The sequence below is a fragment of the Triturus cristatus genome, chromosome 3_2 (genome assembly GCF_964204655.1).
Source record: "Triturus cristatus chromosome 3_2, aTriCri1.1, whole genome shotgun sequence".
NCBI lineage: Eukaryota > Metazoa > Chordata > Amphibia > Caudata > Salamandridae > Triturus > Triturus cristatus.
The window spans coordinates 979,220,370-979,238,388 of NC_140584.1; the positions used below are offsets into that span (position 1 = coordinate 979,220,370).

The 18,019-nt window shown below is 46.6% G+C and overlaps 1 long non-coding RNA gene across 1 annotated transcript in view; it reads right to left on the bottom strand.

Annotated features, from left to right (window-relative positions):
- The window catches only part of LOC146858927 (uncharacterized), a 122,608-nt gene extending 106,138 nt beyond the window's left edge, over positions 1 to 16,470 (bottom strand). The window contains exon 1 of the long non-coding RNA XR_014980043.1: positions 16,220 to 16,470. This is a non-coding gene — a long non-coding RNA (uncharacterized LOC146858927). The remainder of the gene's footprint in view (positions 1 to 16,219) is intronic.
- Positions 16,471 to 18,019: the final 1,549 nt, after the last annotated feature.

The following is an 18,019-nucleotide window of genomic DNA, read 5'->3' on the forward strand; positions in this document are numbered from 1 at the left end:
ATACTGTCCAATCTATCTTTTGGTCTCCCACCTCCCATTCCTTTTCTTTGAGTTTCTCGTAAATACCGGCGGGTAATAGGACTTTTAATATTTTCATAAGGTCCGGGTAAGTATACTCTCCCAAGAGTAACATGTCTTTTATCTCACGGTGGAAACCTGCTGGGTCTTTGTCATGGCTAGGTACTACTTTCTTCATCTCTAATAATTAAATTTTAGTTATGGGCGCGTACACAAACACGCGTTTAAAAATATTGTCCTCACCTCTGACTGGGTGCACTTCGCGTAAGGGATTCTGTCTGTCTATGTGATACGTTTTTCTTTCCAACTTGGGGGGAACTGAAACATGCTCTGGGCATACGAAGACAATGTACTGGTGTCGATATTCTAGAATTTCCTTAATTAAGTCAGTACCTGAACCTCTCCATCTATTCGTGAGTAATTCTATTAGTATATCAGGCAGGGGACCGGGATCGGAGTGTTGGCTTCTATATAATATAACGAGATGTTGTATCATGTATATACCAGCTAAACGCTGTTCGTCTGGGGTAAGATTCAAAAACATGTGTGCCAACGCATCATCGCTGTATTTTTCAGAACTGTCAGCCCATTGTACTGCTGACCTAGCTAATTCTTGTTCATCCATAGAATCGAGCATATGATACCCCCTTCGGTCTCGGAGTAATTTATCAGCAGCCTGGAATAAGTGTTCAGGGGACTTCATATTTAACATAGGGGCTTGAAAATGTCTGTTACATTCTGGACGTATCGGGCGTATCGGGTCATTAAAGTATCTGGTATTGTTACAAGGTCTTCCCCTACCTACATAAGCTATTGTTTCTAATTGTCCTGTGGGCATTTCTGATTCTTCCTCCTCCTCTCCCTCTGATTCAGTTTTGTCTGCCTCTAATCTGGCTTTATGTATTCGTTCTACTTCTTTGCGGATCTTTCGGCACATAACTACTATGCATGTCTGTTTATCATGCTTTCCCTCGGATATATTCTGACCCCATCGGGTAAGTACTTGCATTTCATCCTGGTCTACCTCGGACCTATCTCTGTCTCTGATCAAGCACTTTATGAAGAAATGTAACAGTTGTCTCTGTATATCCGCTTTCTGGTATTCCATGGCTTCGTCAATACTTTCAGGGCCTTGCCCTGTTTGGACAAAGCGATATATATTGTCTAAATGTTTAATCATTCCTGGTAGCGTCGTTAAATATATTGAGGCTCGTCGTATGCGTAGTGATGATAGCAGCATTCTGTCATTTTTACCGGGCACTGGATCATATCTACAATCTACAAGATGTTCCTTAAACATGTCGGATGTTGCTATTTGGGGTGTACGTTGGTTTGCTAAATCTCTAAGAGACGACTTGCTTCTTGATGGTGGTGTGGCAAAAATTGCTGTCGCACCTTCTGAGGTGCTAGGCATGAAAGGATTTGTGGGGTGTAAGGTAGAGACTGTGGATGCAGGAAAATCGGTGGAAACAGATGGACCTGTTGGATTGTGCGGAGGTGGGGGCAGATGATCTCGGTGTTGAGCTCCAACGACGGGTGGCGTGTGTGGTGGATCATTAACATATTCGGGAGCTACGTCGTCTAAATAGGAGGAAAGGAAAATATCTTTTGCGGTCTTGGGATGTGCTTTAATCGGGAGTAATGGGGGTGGCAAATCTTTCGGTATTTCCGGGGTGGCCTTAGGTAAACCTTCGGCCAAAAGAGGATACATACCATTCATGAGAGTGTTTCGTTGTCTGTCTACTTGTTCTGTTTTTACTCGGATACCTTCCTTAACTAATACGTTTTCTCGGGCTCTATTTGAGTTCTCCCTACTTTTCTCTTCCAATCTGAGCGCTTTCTCTGTACGCCTATGCGATTCTTTACGCCATAACTCAATAGCATCTTTCTGTGACTGTCTGGCTTTCTTTTTCCATAATTCTTCTTCTACTCTCATGATGCAATCTGCATCCCATGTCCCAGCTGCGGGCCACCTCTGACTTTCTGCTAGATCCTTGGTGTAGTCCACCCATAAGTCAAGATATAATACGGCATCTAGGCCATGTTTATGATACATAAAATACCCTGGAGTGTCCCTAGGTGGAATGGGAACAGCTTCTTCGAGTACTCCTTTTCTAGTTTTGATCTGTCTTAATTTTGAAAAGAACGGCATCTTTAAACCTTGCTACTTGGTTCTTACTCGAACTGGACTTGAACACAATTAATACGATGGACACAATATTGAACACTCATTCATACCACAATTTTGGACCCAGTTAAAACATTTAACATTTAATTTTTTTTTTTAACGGACAATGATAATTTAGAAGAAAACTAGTTACTGACATAATACTAATACTAGATAATACTGATTTATATACATGAACATACTGGATATACTGCTAAACAGTACAGATACACTGCTAAAACAGTGCAGACCGGATCTGTGTACCCAAACCCGTCAGGACCGGCACAAATTAATGTGCACGTCTAACTGCCTCCCCAGCAACGGTACTCACCGGGTAGCACGGAACGGAAGGCCTCGGAACTGAACTGGACCGAACTGGACTGGACTCGACTCGGAACTTCGGAACCTGGTGGGCCTCTGTATACCTCGGATCTTGCTCTCTCAGCTAGGCTCTGGTCGGGATACTTCGCACTTCTCACCGCCTCGTCTGGGTGTTGATCGCAGCCTCAGTCACCCCCGCTTGGTCGGAGGGAGATACAGGAAATCCTGCGGGTACGCGTTGTTGTCCGTCCGGCTGTGGCAGGAGACCGGGCCTGCAACGCACCTCCGGCGCGTGAGATGAGAAAGTGTCCCTGTTCGGGCGCCAATTTATGTGGTAAATATTTAAATTACCTGTACTATTTTTTATGCGGTAAAGTCTAGTAAGAATAACTCAGTCAAAATAAGAGGCAGAATCCGTGGTATTAGAGGTTCTGAAAAGGGCTTTATTCCTTACAAAGGAATTATAGTTCGAACTAGGCAATCATATTCCATCACCACGAAGGTTCAGGAAGGGATCAGCAATACATTATTGACAAGTAACAATATTTATATGGAAAGCATTGCATTAGGACAGATGCAGGAGGCGTAACAGCTGATAATACAGATAAGAATACACATACGTAATGAAAAATAGGCGTATACTAGAAACGTCATTAAAAATGATGTCACAAGTGGGTGGATCCATAAGAGAATCCTGCAGTGTCAGCAGAAATATTTGACAGAGATGCGCGCGCAGCTGCATGACGCATGATTGACGTACAACTAGAGGGTGAAGGGAACTTGACATTTGGCCCTACATGTGGAGACAGAAGTCTGGGGTGTCAGGACAACCTAGTCCTAAATCATATCTAATATCTTGTGTTTAAGGAACTATATTATCTGGAAGGAAGGGTCTTCTCGGACAGATCCTATTCTATACTGACTGTTAGTGCGTGTACAAGCGTCTATGTGTCTACATGTGATGCGAGGGGGCAGGAATCTTTCATAGTAACAGGGGCTATGAATTACTTGCAAAAAGACAGCGAGGCCGAGCCTTTTGCTCGGTAGCTGGAGGGATGTTTACCTAAACTACTAGACAGGAATGTATTGGATGAGGAGCGGAGCAGATAACTTGAAGGCTGAATACAGTTTTTGGCAGGCAACAGGCCGCGTCAGGCACCGTTAGCCGCGCAGGGAGTAAGACAAAGTTCATGGACACGGATGCAGGTCCAAGCTGGAGCATTTCAGAGGCAGAAACAGAAAAAGGCTTGATGGCAGAATTCAGGGCCTACTCGCCTTAACTGCAAAACTAGAAAAGTGAACCACATAAAGTCGGTGGCCTTTCATACTTAGGAATGGAATATTCGACCCATTCATGGCGGATCTGAAAGAGGGCATGTTGACGTTGGACGCACATGTATTTGCGTCTTCATAGCTGGAACTGGAGGGAACATACATGTACTTATAGCATGTACATGGAGCCGTTGGGGTCTAAGATAGGGGACACAATTGACCATAAAAATTCATATTTCCACAACAGGAAGGAGCAATCCTGAACTTTATCACCCAAGGGAAACCTAAAGATGGAGAATCCTCTGGCCAGAGTACTGCTGATGCACTCGGTAAAACAGGCGCTGACGACCATAAAGAAGAACAAAACAATGATGATATCCATGAGCAGAATGATACTCATGAGCAGACCAATGAAAATGAACAAGGTGACTCTGAAATTGATACAAACATGCAGCAATTACCAACTCAGGATGAGGATTATTACAAAAGACCCTCAGACAGAGAAACTGAAACATCATTCATCGGTCCATCAACATCTGGCATTCTGAAGGAGGTTCAGAGTTTACAGACGGATGATGCTGGTATTGAAAAGGAAGCCAAAGAGCAAGACCATGTTACAGACCCGTGTTCTGAATATGATTTATGTGATTGGAGAGATCCTGCTTTGTGGCCGAACTCTCTTACGGACGCGCAACGTGTTTTTCTTGTTGAAAGGGGTCCCTCCAGAGACCCAGATTCTAAAACAAAGTATCCAAGTGATGAGCACTCAAAAAGTAAACGTCGTTTTTCTGTTACCATGTTACTGGTCATCTAACGCCTTTTCTGGACGTTTTATTAAAACACCTTCCTGAGCTCCGCCCCGCCCGGACCCCCTCTTCCGGGGCCCCCTACCTGCGCTCCCTGCACAGGGCCACCATGGGCCTAGAGCCGCCCCTGTTCAGTCTCATGGACCAAGTTGCAATTGCTGCCACCACATAGGAATACTACAAATGTACCCCATTGGGGGTGGTAAAATGCCAGTATTCATATAAAACGAAATCCTGGCACGCTGGGAGTCTTCTTCTAGCGGAGCAGGAATACATATGAGAAAGCTGAGCTAAAAATGACTGTGGATGATCCAGACTAAAATCAACATCATTATCTGAAAACCCACCTTATTCTTCCCTCTAAAAGGGAGAAGGGCCAGCCATCTGATGGTACAAATATTTTTACTGTCCTTTTTTCTTATTCAACCCCTGCTCATTCTACTGATAGTTCACCTTTCACCTAGAAGAACATTGGCCTCCTCGACTACAGTTAACTCCCCTGACTCCCGCAGCCTGCTGCATCCCATTCGAGACCTGCTGCTTGAATGCCCATCATACCTGGTGAGCAAGATCAAGACTGCTGGTGGAACAGGCAAGATGCTCAGCAGCATCACCGAATAGATTGAAAAACTGCAGGAATGAGAAGATGAGGTGCTAAACCTTCTCAAGCTAGTGTCCCAGAATATGAAACTTCATTCCAGACCCTATCTATCTGGCCCTATCCTATTTCCACTTCTAGAGCCAGTTGAGGATTCATCATTTGAAGCAATGCCTCATCCCAGTGTAACCACCCAGCAGCTGAACCGACATAAAGAGGTCCCCTCTTACCCTCACCACCCCCGTAGTCTTGCTGTCTCCTACCTGCTTTCTCCTCTGCCCCCCGCATTACATTCCCTACATCTCTTCAGTGGCGTAGCAAGGTCAGGTGGTACCCGGTGCGAAAGATTTCTTGTCACCCCCGGCTTGACAAAATGGCAAAAATATGTGGTGAAAACACATATTTTTGCCATTTTGTCACCCCCCTCAGGGATGACACCCTCTGCGGACCGCACCCTCTGCACCCCCCTTCCTATGCCACTGCATCTCTTGCCCCTCCCAGTGCTGCAGCCTCACCCTATTGTGTGCGAGGTCAAAATGACAAAGGGCTGAGCATATTCAATTGTCCATTGGGGAGATGTTTTCCTTTTAAAACACAAAACTCAAAGTTTTGTAGAATGCAAAATAAAATAAACAGTAAATCGTGCCATTGTAAAATAAGAGAGGCAAAATATGTCTCAGGAATTTTTCAAACTGTGGTAAATCAATGTTTTTTTTTCTCAGCTTCTTCTCTTGATTATGCATCATGTGAAAGGTGCAGCAACTACAAAGCAGCCGCCTGCCACAGCGTATCTCATTAAGGTTCAATTTATGACAAGTGAAGCACCTTTAATATTCCCCAGTACACTCTTAAGTCATGGCTTAATTGGAATGAAGTGAACCTCAGCAGAAACGTACAGGAGCGGACTGAATACATTAACTTGAGGGAGGTGCAGGCACTGCAAAGCCACAGGCTGAGAGGACCGGCTCAAACTTCCAAGCCCCAGTGGTAATGCATCAGTCACAGCTCCTCTTACAGACCGTCCGAGCCTCCTCGGTAACAGTTCACCGGGGTCAACCCTCCTTCACTGCCGGATTCCATTTATGAACCAACTTCTGCCTTTCTCTCTCCAAATGCACAAGTTACCTTTCCTGTTTTCAGAAGGCTCTGTTGGTGGGCAATAATTACAGTTATAGGCCCTTTCCCAATGCCCTCTGGGGCAACTGTTAACTGTGTTTATCATGGGGCCCTCACCTTCATAATCTGGAGCAGTATATTTCAACCTGCTTAGTTCCATCTGTTTATTGGCTGTGGGTGTTATCTATTGGGCTGGAGTGCCTGCATGGTATTGTGGGTAAATGAAAGAGGCAGCCAGGACATGAGTTCCTCCTGGTTTTGCCTTACTTCTTAGTTGTTCCCCATTCTCATACAATGGCTTGGCGAGTGTATTTTTACTTCTCATGTCTAAGAGATTCACACATTACTGTTTTGGTGGAATTCGTTTTGATGAAATATATGATCATATTCTATAGCACTTAAATACTTGTGAAACGAGAAAAGCTCATCTTACTTAATAAGAGTTTAGTCTTTCAACACAAAACGTCCAGGAACCTCCATTTTACTACCGTATTACTCCGAGAGTGAGTATAGGGGTTTGGTTTGTCAGGGTTCTTGCCTGAATACCTAAGTGGATGCACAGATCTTAGAGATTAGAATAGATGTGAAAAATGAAGAGAATGGTTAGTAAATGCTAATGTGTTTGAGATAATGTAGACTAAACAGCATAAAATGTAGGAACCACGTTATTCTAATGGTAGGAAAGTACTCACCTGTCAAATTTGTCCTTGAGTGGGTAGTGCTCATTTTTGCCAAAGGGGTTTAATCCACTTGGGTATCATCTGCTAGAAAATGTTTTTCATATTGATGGAACAATCTTTGAAATTATTTGAAATATATAATTCATAATTTGGAACAGTTTCCTTGCTTAAGCGTAATTTACTGATTCGAAAAAAGCCAGCAAGGAACACTACAAAGGAAGAGGTGTGGCGCCACGGCCAGGGCGATTGACTCCGAAATCGTGGGATCACGGTTCGAACCCCGGCGCCGGTGGCAGATTAGCCCAGCACCATGTGACTCTGGGCAATGGATGTATGACGTTACAACGCACACTTTTACAACGCATGCACTTACAACGCATTTTTTACAACGCATAATCCATTACAACGCACTACACTTACAACGCATGACACTACAACGCATTTTTAAAAACTACCATTACAACGCATACCATTACAACGCATAATATTTAATTGCATTTAAGGTAAGTATTAGATAGTATAGGGGTAAAAATTACTATTCTAACTCCAGAGGGTGCAACAGTAGGGTAAGTGTTGGATAGTATAGGGGTAAAAATTACTATTCTAACTCCAGGGGGTGCAACAGTAGGGTAAGTGTTGGATAGTATAGGGGTAAAAATTACTATTCTAACTCCAGGGGGTGCAACAGTAGGGTAAGTGTTGGATAGTATAGGGGTAAAAATTACTATTCTAACTCCAGAGGGTGCAACAGTAGGGTAAGTGTTGGATAGTATAGGGGTAAAAATTACTATTCTAACTCCAGGGGGTGCAACAGTAGGGTAAGTGTTGGATAGTATAGGGGTAAAAATTACTATTCTAACTCCAGGGGGTGCAACAGTAGGGTAAGTGTTGGATAGTGTAGTGTAATATTATGCGTTGTAATGGTAGGCGTTGTAATGGTATGCGTTGTAAAGGTAGTTTTTAAAAATGCGTTGTAGTGTCATGCGTTGTAAGTGTAGTGCGTTGTAATGGATTATGCGTTGTAAAAAATGCGTTGTAAGTGTAGTGCGTTGTAACAGTTGCGTTGTAAAGGTTGTTCCCCCTGGGCAATAGCTCGCTTAATCTTCTCGACGGCCCCCAGCGCCTAGAGACCCTACAGGTGATTGTTGGCGCATTACAAATGTGGATATTATCAGACAAATGAACAATATACCTGCTACTAAAATTCATTGGACACGCATTTTTGTCTGTCTGTGGTCGAGTGAGGTGGCGCATGACACTGGCTGGGAAGTCTGTACAACCAAAATATCGTTTTTTTGTTGTTTTTTTTAATTCTTTTTATTGAGAATTAGTACGAAACATCATCAAATTTACAGAGCAGTAAGACCAATCATCACTTTACAATGTAGCATTCTGTGTCGTTACATGCTTCCTTAGACAATATGGCATTAAGTCTAATGCTTGCAGGAGGTCAGGCTCTGCCGCTGAGTGCCATTCAAGGCAGGTCTTTGTAAGGCTGCCCGGGGGGGGGGGGGGGGGGGGTGTTGCGCAGCGGCCCCCCCCCCCCCTAAGAGGGCGGCCGCCTTAGTGCCACAGGAAGGCACAGGGGTGGGAGGTCTAGTCCCTGGGTTGCACCAGGGGAGACCCCAGCAGATGGCTGCTGCCGGCGGGGAGGAGACAGGGGTATTTATACTGTCTCCGCCCCCTCCTCGCCCTCTTGTCCTCTCGTTCGCCTTGGCGCCGTTCGCTCCTCTGGGTCTCGCGGCGGGTTTTTTCTCGTGATCCCGGTAAGTGTTGGTGGTTGTTGAGAGCGAGAGACTTGCTGTCATTGCATGGCCGGGGGGGCCCGGAGCGGTGCTTTCATTAAGGCATTCGTGGGGGAGAGCACGGTCGTCTTTATGCCTGGGTGTAGCTCAGTGGATTTAGGACGGTGCGACCGTGGTGCTAGCTTCGTGCCGTGGCGTAACGAAACTTGAGGGGGCCCCCCTGCAAAGTACATGGAGGGGGCCCCCATGCTCTGGAGCCAGTCAAGGCTCTCTGGCCAGTGCCGGACCGGGAACCCAAAGCAGCCCTGGCATATTTTATAAGACCAGTCCCTCTATGGTACACAGGGGCGCTGGGTGAGATTTTAAAGTGGTGGTGCGCAAACTAATTAGCATACAGCACCGTAGCGAGCAAGTGCAGCGAGCGAGCCCGAACCCCAAACGGGGGGTTTGGGGGGGTTACCCCCCCCTAGAAAATTTTGAAAAAAAAGAAGAAAAATCGTGCATTTTCAAGCAAATTTGAGAAAGCAGGAAGGTTAATAAAGCAATTGTGAAAGTGCAGTTATTACATTAATAGATGGCATAACATAGGTAGTTGCTTATTCAGTATTACCACAGAGCTTCATACATTCTGTCCTATTATGCTCAGGTGCTGAATTCAGACTATAAGACTCATGGAAATCTCAGCTCTAAGAGTAGAAGAAGTTGCACAGCAGCACAAACTAGAAAGCCTCCTTACTGCACTGTATGAAAGGGAAAGAGAAAAAGAAACAGGAGGGAACACATAAACCCAACTGAGTCCTAGGCGATTAGATAGGATGCAAAAACCAACTGCGACAAAACAGAAACAAGGAGACATCAACAGTTATTTTAGAAATAATAATGTCAACAGTAGCTGGAACAAGCAATAAGGATATGAGCAATTAGTAGGAGTTCTTTAGTAATTGGTGTGTATGGCACCGTAAAATAATGGCACACAGTAGGGATGAGTTAACCTGCTGATAATACAAAATGCGTGAGGCGCGCTAAGTGGTGTGCGTGTCAGCGAAGGTGGATGACACTGTCACGGTAAGTGTGTTACTGAAGGTTGAAGGAGGCAGAATTACGCTGTGAGTCAATCACTGTAAAACAATGGCACACGGTGGGGAAAAGTATGCCACCAGAGAATTGAATTATTGGCAATAGAAATGTGCAAGAAGCGCTAAGCTCACTGAAGTTGGATGACACACTGTCACGGTGAGTGTGTCACCGAAGGCTGCAGAGGCAAAATAACACGTGACACATGATTAATTGGGTGCGTGTCCCGCTGTGGTACTGTAATAAATAACATTTTACCTCAATTATATGGGGCACGCATGAGTGGCAAACTGAGAAGGCGCTCACAGGATATACAATGTTAAGCTGGAGTGCGAGCGCTCGTCAGGGAAACTCCTCAAGGTACGCGGCAAGCATCTCACAACCAGCTTGAGCAGTTTTGGCTAATCACTCATCCAGCCCCCTAGAGTTTCTAACCATGGAAAACAGTTTACTAACTCATCCAAGTGTGCTACTACCTCTCAGGCCTGCGCCTCTGGCGTGTTTGGTGTAGAGTGATTAAGCGAGTTTCGTATGAACTCCATGAGAGGATGTGGTCTCTCGGCCAGAGCTGCCGACTTTAGAGCTGGGAACCCAAGTTTCGAGCCTTTGGGCGACTCCACATCCTGTGATTCTGGGAAAATCACTTAATCTACAGCACGTTCCTACAAAAAAAATGAATGTGTCGTTGTGTAACGTAGCTGGTGCTCGTGTAAAGCGCTCCAATGCCTTTAGGTCGAGTATGCGCTATATAAATCTACATAAAGAAGACGAGAGGTAGCAGTGGGTTTGCCTGCCACCACTTACTGCTACGTACCCTTAGAGGAGGTAGGCTACAGATAAACAAAGAAGATACTACAATGACTCTCTCAGAAGATGGCCTCTGCCCTCAAATGAAGATACCTGCTGCCAATAACTCAAAGCTGAACGAGAGGTATCACGTTTTGTATTTCACTTGAAGGTCAAAATAACAATTACATTTCAACACGTGGAGCCTCACTCGGCTGCCCTCATTTATACTATGGTACTCCTTCCGAAAACCACCAATGCCCGAACACGACCCTGAACCGGGACCCAAAGCGGGAGGAGAAGGCAGGGAAGAAAGCACGTGTATTCCCCTTTGTTTAGATACTGAGCTAGGCTGAATCCAGGGAACCGGCCTTTTGTCTCAATCCCCGCTCATCCCTATCCTTTTAAATATTTGTGATGGGTGCGAGAATTGTGGTAGGCCAAAAAATGACAGAGCTATTATTTTGAGTTTTTCTTCAACCACTAGCATTCTGTACAGCAGTCTGAAACAACAAAACCTTTGCAGTAATGCACGTTTATAAAATACACTTACGTGAAAAACAGATTGAAATGGTATTTTGCTACGATTTAGTGAATTATTTCGATTGTATAAATAAGTAACTGAAAACACCATCTGATGTGTCATTTTAAATACACACCGTTTTCTAACTTTTTCAAAAACTTTAAACTGTCTGCAGAATACGCCCAGGGTACAATCTGAGATTATTAAACAAAAATGAATGCTATTTTATTCACTCTTTAAGATTCATTTTTAACTTATTTTCACTACATTTCTGAACACCGCAATGGATTTTTAATTGTGTGACTCACTAAAGAAGCATACTTGATTCAGCCGGCCCACCTCCCACACAGCTGACCTGATACAAACAAACAACTCTGGACTGCTATGGATGGATCCGAGCCACACAGAGTCAATGTTAAATTCCACTGTAATCGCAGAAAAAAGGCATCCACGTAAATTAGGGTAAACAACTGGCATTGGTGCAAATTCAGGATTGTGAGAGTAAAAAATTCAGGACATTAGGTCAAAATTCGGGACAAACGGTTCGTTTTACAGTAACATCAGAGGAGGTCGTGCAATAGTAGATAAGTAAGTAAATAGACAGCCAACATAAGTGCAAGTCACAATTAGTTTATATGCGCACGCTGAGCTGATGCTGCCCGCAGGGCGTCCTGCAGCTGGGTTCATCCGCCCTGGGCTTACCTGGGACAGTGGTTAGGTTGCGGTGAGGCTGCGGATGTCTTGGCTGAGACCTGGGACAGCGTATGATACCAGAGTATCCGATGTAGTTCTATGGCCTTCTACGCGGCTTTGGGTGAGACTTTTATTGCAGCTGCCTCGGATTATGCTGCTTTATGGTAGGTCGTGGAGCAGGGGTATTGCTATCTCGCACCGATATCTACGCGAGGGGCTGAATGCATTGGTGATATGATCTGCTAGCGTCTTGGGGTGAGACTTGGAGCGCGGTTTTCTGCTGCCTCTCCCGTAAGGCTGCTGCTGCGTTAGGGTGACTTCGTGTTACCGGTAAATAACTTTTTTAGCTCTGTTTTTTTTTTCTTCTTCTTCTATATAATAGGGCACTCTGGGAGTTGTAGTCTTGGTCCATTTTAATTGGGCCATTAGGACCGCACAGTGATATGTAAAGCGAAGTCCAGGAATGGGAAACGGATGTCCAATATATTAGGTTGAGACAATCGTGCAAACGTGCACTTCATAGTTTTTAGGTCGAGCCTATAGCGGCTCTACGAGGCATGCAGTAATGGAGTATGCAGTGACTTACCTCAGTCTTCGGGTTGTACTGCATGCCAGAATTGAAGGACTTCAATCATCCCACGAGGTCCACGAGGCGACTCAGGCGAGTGAACCGTTACCTAACCAGGCTGAACCGGATCCCAACAGCGGCGCGCGCCGCATATGGCCAATCACTGCATGACTACATTAAGTCAGAGACAGTGATTGGCCATTGTGCAGGGCGGCTGAGCCACCCACGCTCGGCATCCAATATGGATTGCCCCTGCTGTGCTGCGCGGTGACCGGCCAATCCTGGCGCTGCATGCAGCGCCAGGATTGGCTTGAAGGGCACACTAACTGCTCGCCCTGTCGCCCTTTTGCTGCCAGGGGCTGCCGCCAGCATAACCTGCACCCCCCCCCCTACTAGCTAATGGGGCCCTGGCCCTGGGGACTTTAATGCGCATGCTCGGGCAAGTTGCTGCCCGAAGCATACATGCGGGAAAACAACTACCGCCCCCCCTGCGCACTCCCGATTCAGTCGGGTGCTGCCCTGCGGCGCCGGATAAATATCGTGCTAAGCACGTACATTTATTTTAATAGCACGTACATTTATTTTAATTATTTTATGGCAGCCGCGGGCAGGGCTGGTGGGGCTACGCCCCTACGCCCCAATGGACGCACCGCGGCTGATGGTACGTAGCGAGCCAGCATGACTCTTGCAAGTGGACTTTTAAAACATAGTAAATTATGACCTTACAGTGCACAGGGATACCCAGTCATACCCATGTTCTTACAGAGAACATAGAAAATAGACCAGAGAAGCACCACTAAATCTGTATCTCTTTCTTTTGCATGTTTTCCATCAAAGGTCACTGCTTTGTCTGTAATGTTTGGCACCTGAGGGTGGAGCGTGGGTGGCAGACAGAAGCCACATGGTCTGAACGGAGGGTCTGATATAGCTGCTGTGCCGGAGCTGGTCAAGGGCCAACACCCCTCTGGAAGCAGGATACCAGGAGAGAGGAAAAATGCCAGGCGGAGCCTAGCTCCCATCAAGCCTCATTTGGAAAGCGGACTGCGCAACTGGGGTCTGCCAGACACTGAAAACATCCCAATAGAAGCAACGCTTTCCCACCACCTCTCACTGAGAAGAGAAATACAGAACCCCCAAAGAGGAAGAATGCAAAGAGGTTCTAGGTCCACTTCCTGCTCAAGTGGAAATATGCCTCAGAGGTGCTGGCACTGCCCACAAAGACTGAGGCGATGCAGCTGGAAACTGCCGGATGGTGCCCTTCACCCAAGGGAGCTGGCTGTATAAGCCTTCTTGTGCCCACCCCCTTCCCGTGTGTCTTAGCACACTTAAGTAGACCTCTCTCTGCCTACAGCACTCTTTAAATCAGCAATGGTATGTAGTATCACAGCCCGGTTACATAACACAATATAAAAGCATAACAACGTAACGCATAGAAAAACTTGGTACACCATACTATTGAACAACATAACATATCATGCAATTTCATTATACCATAACCCAACATACATGACATAGCAGCTCTTATAAGGTGGTCCGATTCTTACAGTGTTTCTCTCATAGTTTTATGTTTAATATAACCTTTCATTTAAAACAGCAGGATCACAGATTTTTTACATTTTCAAAATAATCTTTAGAGTCGCACTTTCATCAAACAATCTACTACACTCTGTCTCGGGTTAAAAACAACAATGGTGCAACATCAAACAGGGCTGGTCTGAGGCATGCACTCAAAAATGGAGTCCTGCCCCTTATAGGGTCATCCAAGAAATCAGGCATCCGAAAGCCATGCCAAGCTAACTAACACATAAGGCAGCCTCACCCATGCACCCCAGGGCCTTACAGTCAGGATTTTGAAAAAACAGCTTTTCTGAAAACATTTTTTTTTTAACCCCTTCGATGCGCATGACGGAGCGGTTCCGTCATGCGCATCGGTTGCGCTGTGCGTATGACGGAACCGCTCCGTCATGGCCCCGCCCGCGCAATAGATCCTTCAGCACAGCGCGGTAATCCGCGCCGCGCTGATGGGGTTAAATCTAATCTGATGTCAATAAAATTCATCTTACTAATATGCTTCTTACTATTATGACCACATTATCAATACTTTCAGCCACTGTAAAACTATATCATAAATATGCCCACCTACACTTCCTGTCAATGGCATGGGCTGCACTGGCAATGTGGTGTCAAGAACACACACATGCTGGAGAAAGTTTCTCTTTCTAATAAATATTACAGTCAATGGTGGCGGCATATTACCAACTTGGTAGCAAACCATAGCATCCTTAGTCAGTTGTTCTCAAAATAGCTACATTGGGTATTTTTTAATCCTTTGCACCTTAGCAATGACAAGGACCACTTCAAGACTGCGTTATGACGAAAAGGCAGACATTGCGCTGTAGAAAATACAGGGGCATCCAAGGTAGGTCCAGGAGGGCCAGACCCTTGCCAAATATTTAGGATATCCAAACAGACGACATCCACATAAAATGACTCTAAATTGCATTTGTTTGCATAGTGCGTGAAAAGCTGAATATCTTGCATAGATCCGGTTCTCCTAGACCTATGTTGGACACCCCTGAGAGACTCAACATTTGCATTTCTTTCTGAGGAGGCACAAAAAGAAAAAGTAGCACGAGAAACTTAGTATTTCAAGTGGCTGCTGAATTTTAACAACTGTTGATTTTAAGCAAATCAGCTATAGTGCCAAATGATCAACCATGGACAGACGCACAGATAACGCAGGCTAAAAAGAAGATGCATGGACATTTGAAAAACCAGTCTGCACCAGGGGAGTGCAGCCCAAGTCGATAAAAATAAAGTATTTAGTGGAGGTGGCAGCCTACAGAAAATTTAGTGGAAAGACCTGTACGCCGACTGAGCTACGGTACAACGGGCAAGCTGAGTTATTAGCATGAATTTGAGTCATGCTGTTAATTGCAACATTATAATAGTAAATCAGAATTTTTCTGCATCGGCTCTTTAACACCTTCCTTTCTGTCTCTGCATAAGCTACTCTCAGCGCCAAAAGGAGCAGGCTAGAAAACCTCGCTGTTACCTCCGCACCTTATCAGAACAACAGAGGTTTTGTTCCGTAAAATGAGAGCTGTTTTTTCTGTCTGTGCTTTCGGAAGCTATTGCATCTCCAAGTTGGGCGATTAAACCGTCTAGAGCATGGTGTGTCTTCCTTTTGCCTGCAGAAAGAAAAAGAGGTCTACAGCTTTCTGCAAGACCCTGGAATCGAAGAGTCCTCTCTCTTCCTATAACATTCTAATGCAGATTATATGCACTACTTAGACGTTATTGAATGTTATTGAAACAAACAAACCAATACAGGAGTCCGAATGCCCTTCACCTACTTATGTTCCAGTGAAACTGTGTACTCTCTTCCTTTAGCACAACGCAGCAGCTCTACTGCTTGCTGTGCTTGTTTACATGAAAAGTTCGTAAATCTGCCCCTGACTCTTGTGAATTCTACAGGTTATGCAGGTGCTGTAGTAGGGGACACATATCTCCTCATCATATAGCTGTCCTCATCCGTCTGTATACGAATCAATGAATGAATAAACAGCCTGGCCACCCTGCAGTGCCGCGCCCACACACCATTCCTTTGGCTGCATTTACAGCCTCTTTCATGCGTGCGCACCAAGGCACCATTTAATTTATAAAGTGCCTCTAAGGCCCGGCCGGGGCCCAGCGTGCGTGCTCACCATTTAATTTATTATAAGAGGTCGGGTCACGGGTGGCGGGCGTGCGCACCATTTAATTCATAATGAACAGCAGCAGAAGAGGCTTGCTGAGCGAGGGGGCCCCTGGAGTGCAGGGGGCCCCCTCGCATGCCTCGGACAGACTCACCTGACCGGACGAGGACGACTTGAGGGCTGGCCTGCAGCTTCAGATTCAGAGGCAGGCGCGAGCGGGGCCGGGCAGCACAAAAGGCAGGGCAAAGGCAAGCTAGTCAGGCAGCAGAGGCTAGTAATAATTTAAATTATGGCCCGGTGACGGTCCTTTTCAGTCTCTGACCAGGGCGTTAGTTGTAGCGTGGTTGTGTCACGATGCCTCGCCCTCGCTCACCTCAGGCTCACAAGTCTCACCATCACGCGCACTTTTAATTGCGGGCGCTCCGCAATGCGCATGTCCGACAACAAATTCAAAATAAATGGCATTGGTCGGTCATCAGCCCCGGCCCCACCCGCGCAGACAACTGCGCGCCGCACGCACGCGCACCCAACACAATTTAATAAATTAATAAAGAGCCTCAGTGTAGTCAGAGGCGCACACCATTTAGAGTGTGTGTGACGGTGCAAATCTCTTAATTGCCCCGTTCACTATTTGCACATCGCATCACCGGAGGCCCGGCCGGGGCCCAGGCGTGTGTGCACACCATTTTATTAAGAGGCCGCCAGCCGGCCGGGCCGTTTAATTCATGAAAGTCTTGCTGAGTCAGTGTGAGGGGGCCCCTGGAGCGCGAGGGCCCCCGAGGCGTGCATGCGGCCCGCACCATTTTATTAAGAGGCCACCAGCGGCCATTTAATTCATGAAGAGGGCAGTGGCTTGCTTGCTGAGTGTGAGGGGCCCCCGGACCGCGGGGTCCCCTGGTGTGCGTGCGCACCATTTTATGAAGAGGCCGCCAGCCGGCCATTTAAGAGTCAGTGTGAGGGGGGCCCTGGAGCGCGGGGCTTCCCCCCAGGCGTGCGTGCGGCGAGCATCATTTTATTAGGAGGTCGTGTGCCGGCTATTTAATTCATTAAGAGGCTTCCTGTTGAGGGGGCCCCTGGAGCGCGGGGCCCCCCCGCACTGCGGGGGCTGCGGGGGCCTTTGTTACGCCCCTGGCTTCGTGGGGGCGCCGGGTTTGGGAGTTTATTAGGCTTTTGAAGCACCTGATGCTGCGTTTCTTTCCGCGGCAATTACCAGGCCTCACATGTGGGTCAAGATAACTCGTGTGATTAATTTTCTTCCTGGAGAGAGATCAGCATTTTGTAGAGTTGAGGTTTCGACTAAGGGGAAGTTAGTGCAGAGGGTCAATGTCCCTGCTGCTATGAAATTGTGCCAAGTAGATTACAGAGTGCATTTGATGTAAATAGGTCAGCAGTCGGGGCTTTGCCATGCCGTTTTGGAGGGGGTATTTGGTACGAAGCGAGTATCTGGGCCGACAAATTCGGTAGGCCCCGGCATCTCGCTGGGGTGGAAGTTAGACTGAGGGGGGTCTTGGCCGCACACCCGGTGCTAGAGCACTGAAGGGGCCTGGTGCGAATTCCGGACTCGTCCGTGCCGTTCCACAGTGAGCCTTCGTCAGCTCAGTGGGTAGAGCGGAGGACGGCAGTGGAGTGACTTACAGACGCTGGTTCTAACCTGGCTCCAGGGAGTTTTGTTATCTCTTAACTCTTTTCGCGCGGCGTGGAGCGTCCTTGAGGGTCTTTAGAGGCCCAGGTTAGCTGGGAGGGGGGCGTTTATTTCCGGCGCTTTGGCAGTACAGGCCCGGGCCCAACATCTAGATTGCCTCCCCTCCCCTGGAACGGGGGTTACATGTGATACGCAGCGAAATTAGGGAAGGAACTGCGCTCCGTCGGGGGCATGTTTTGAGGCTGGCGTGATTGAGAGTGGGGGCAGAGTTCAGGGAACCAAGGCTTACTCACCGCATGCATCTCGGTTTTC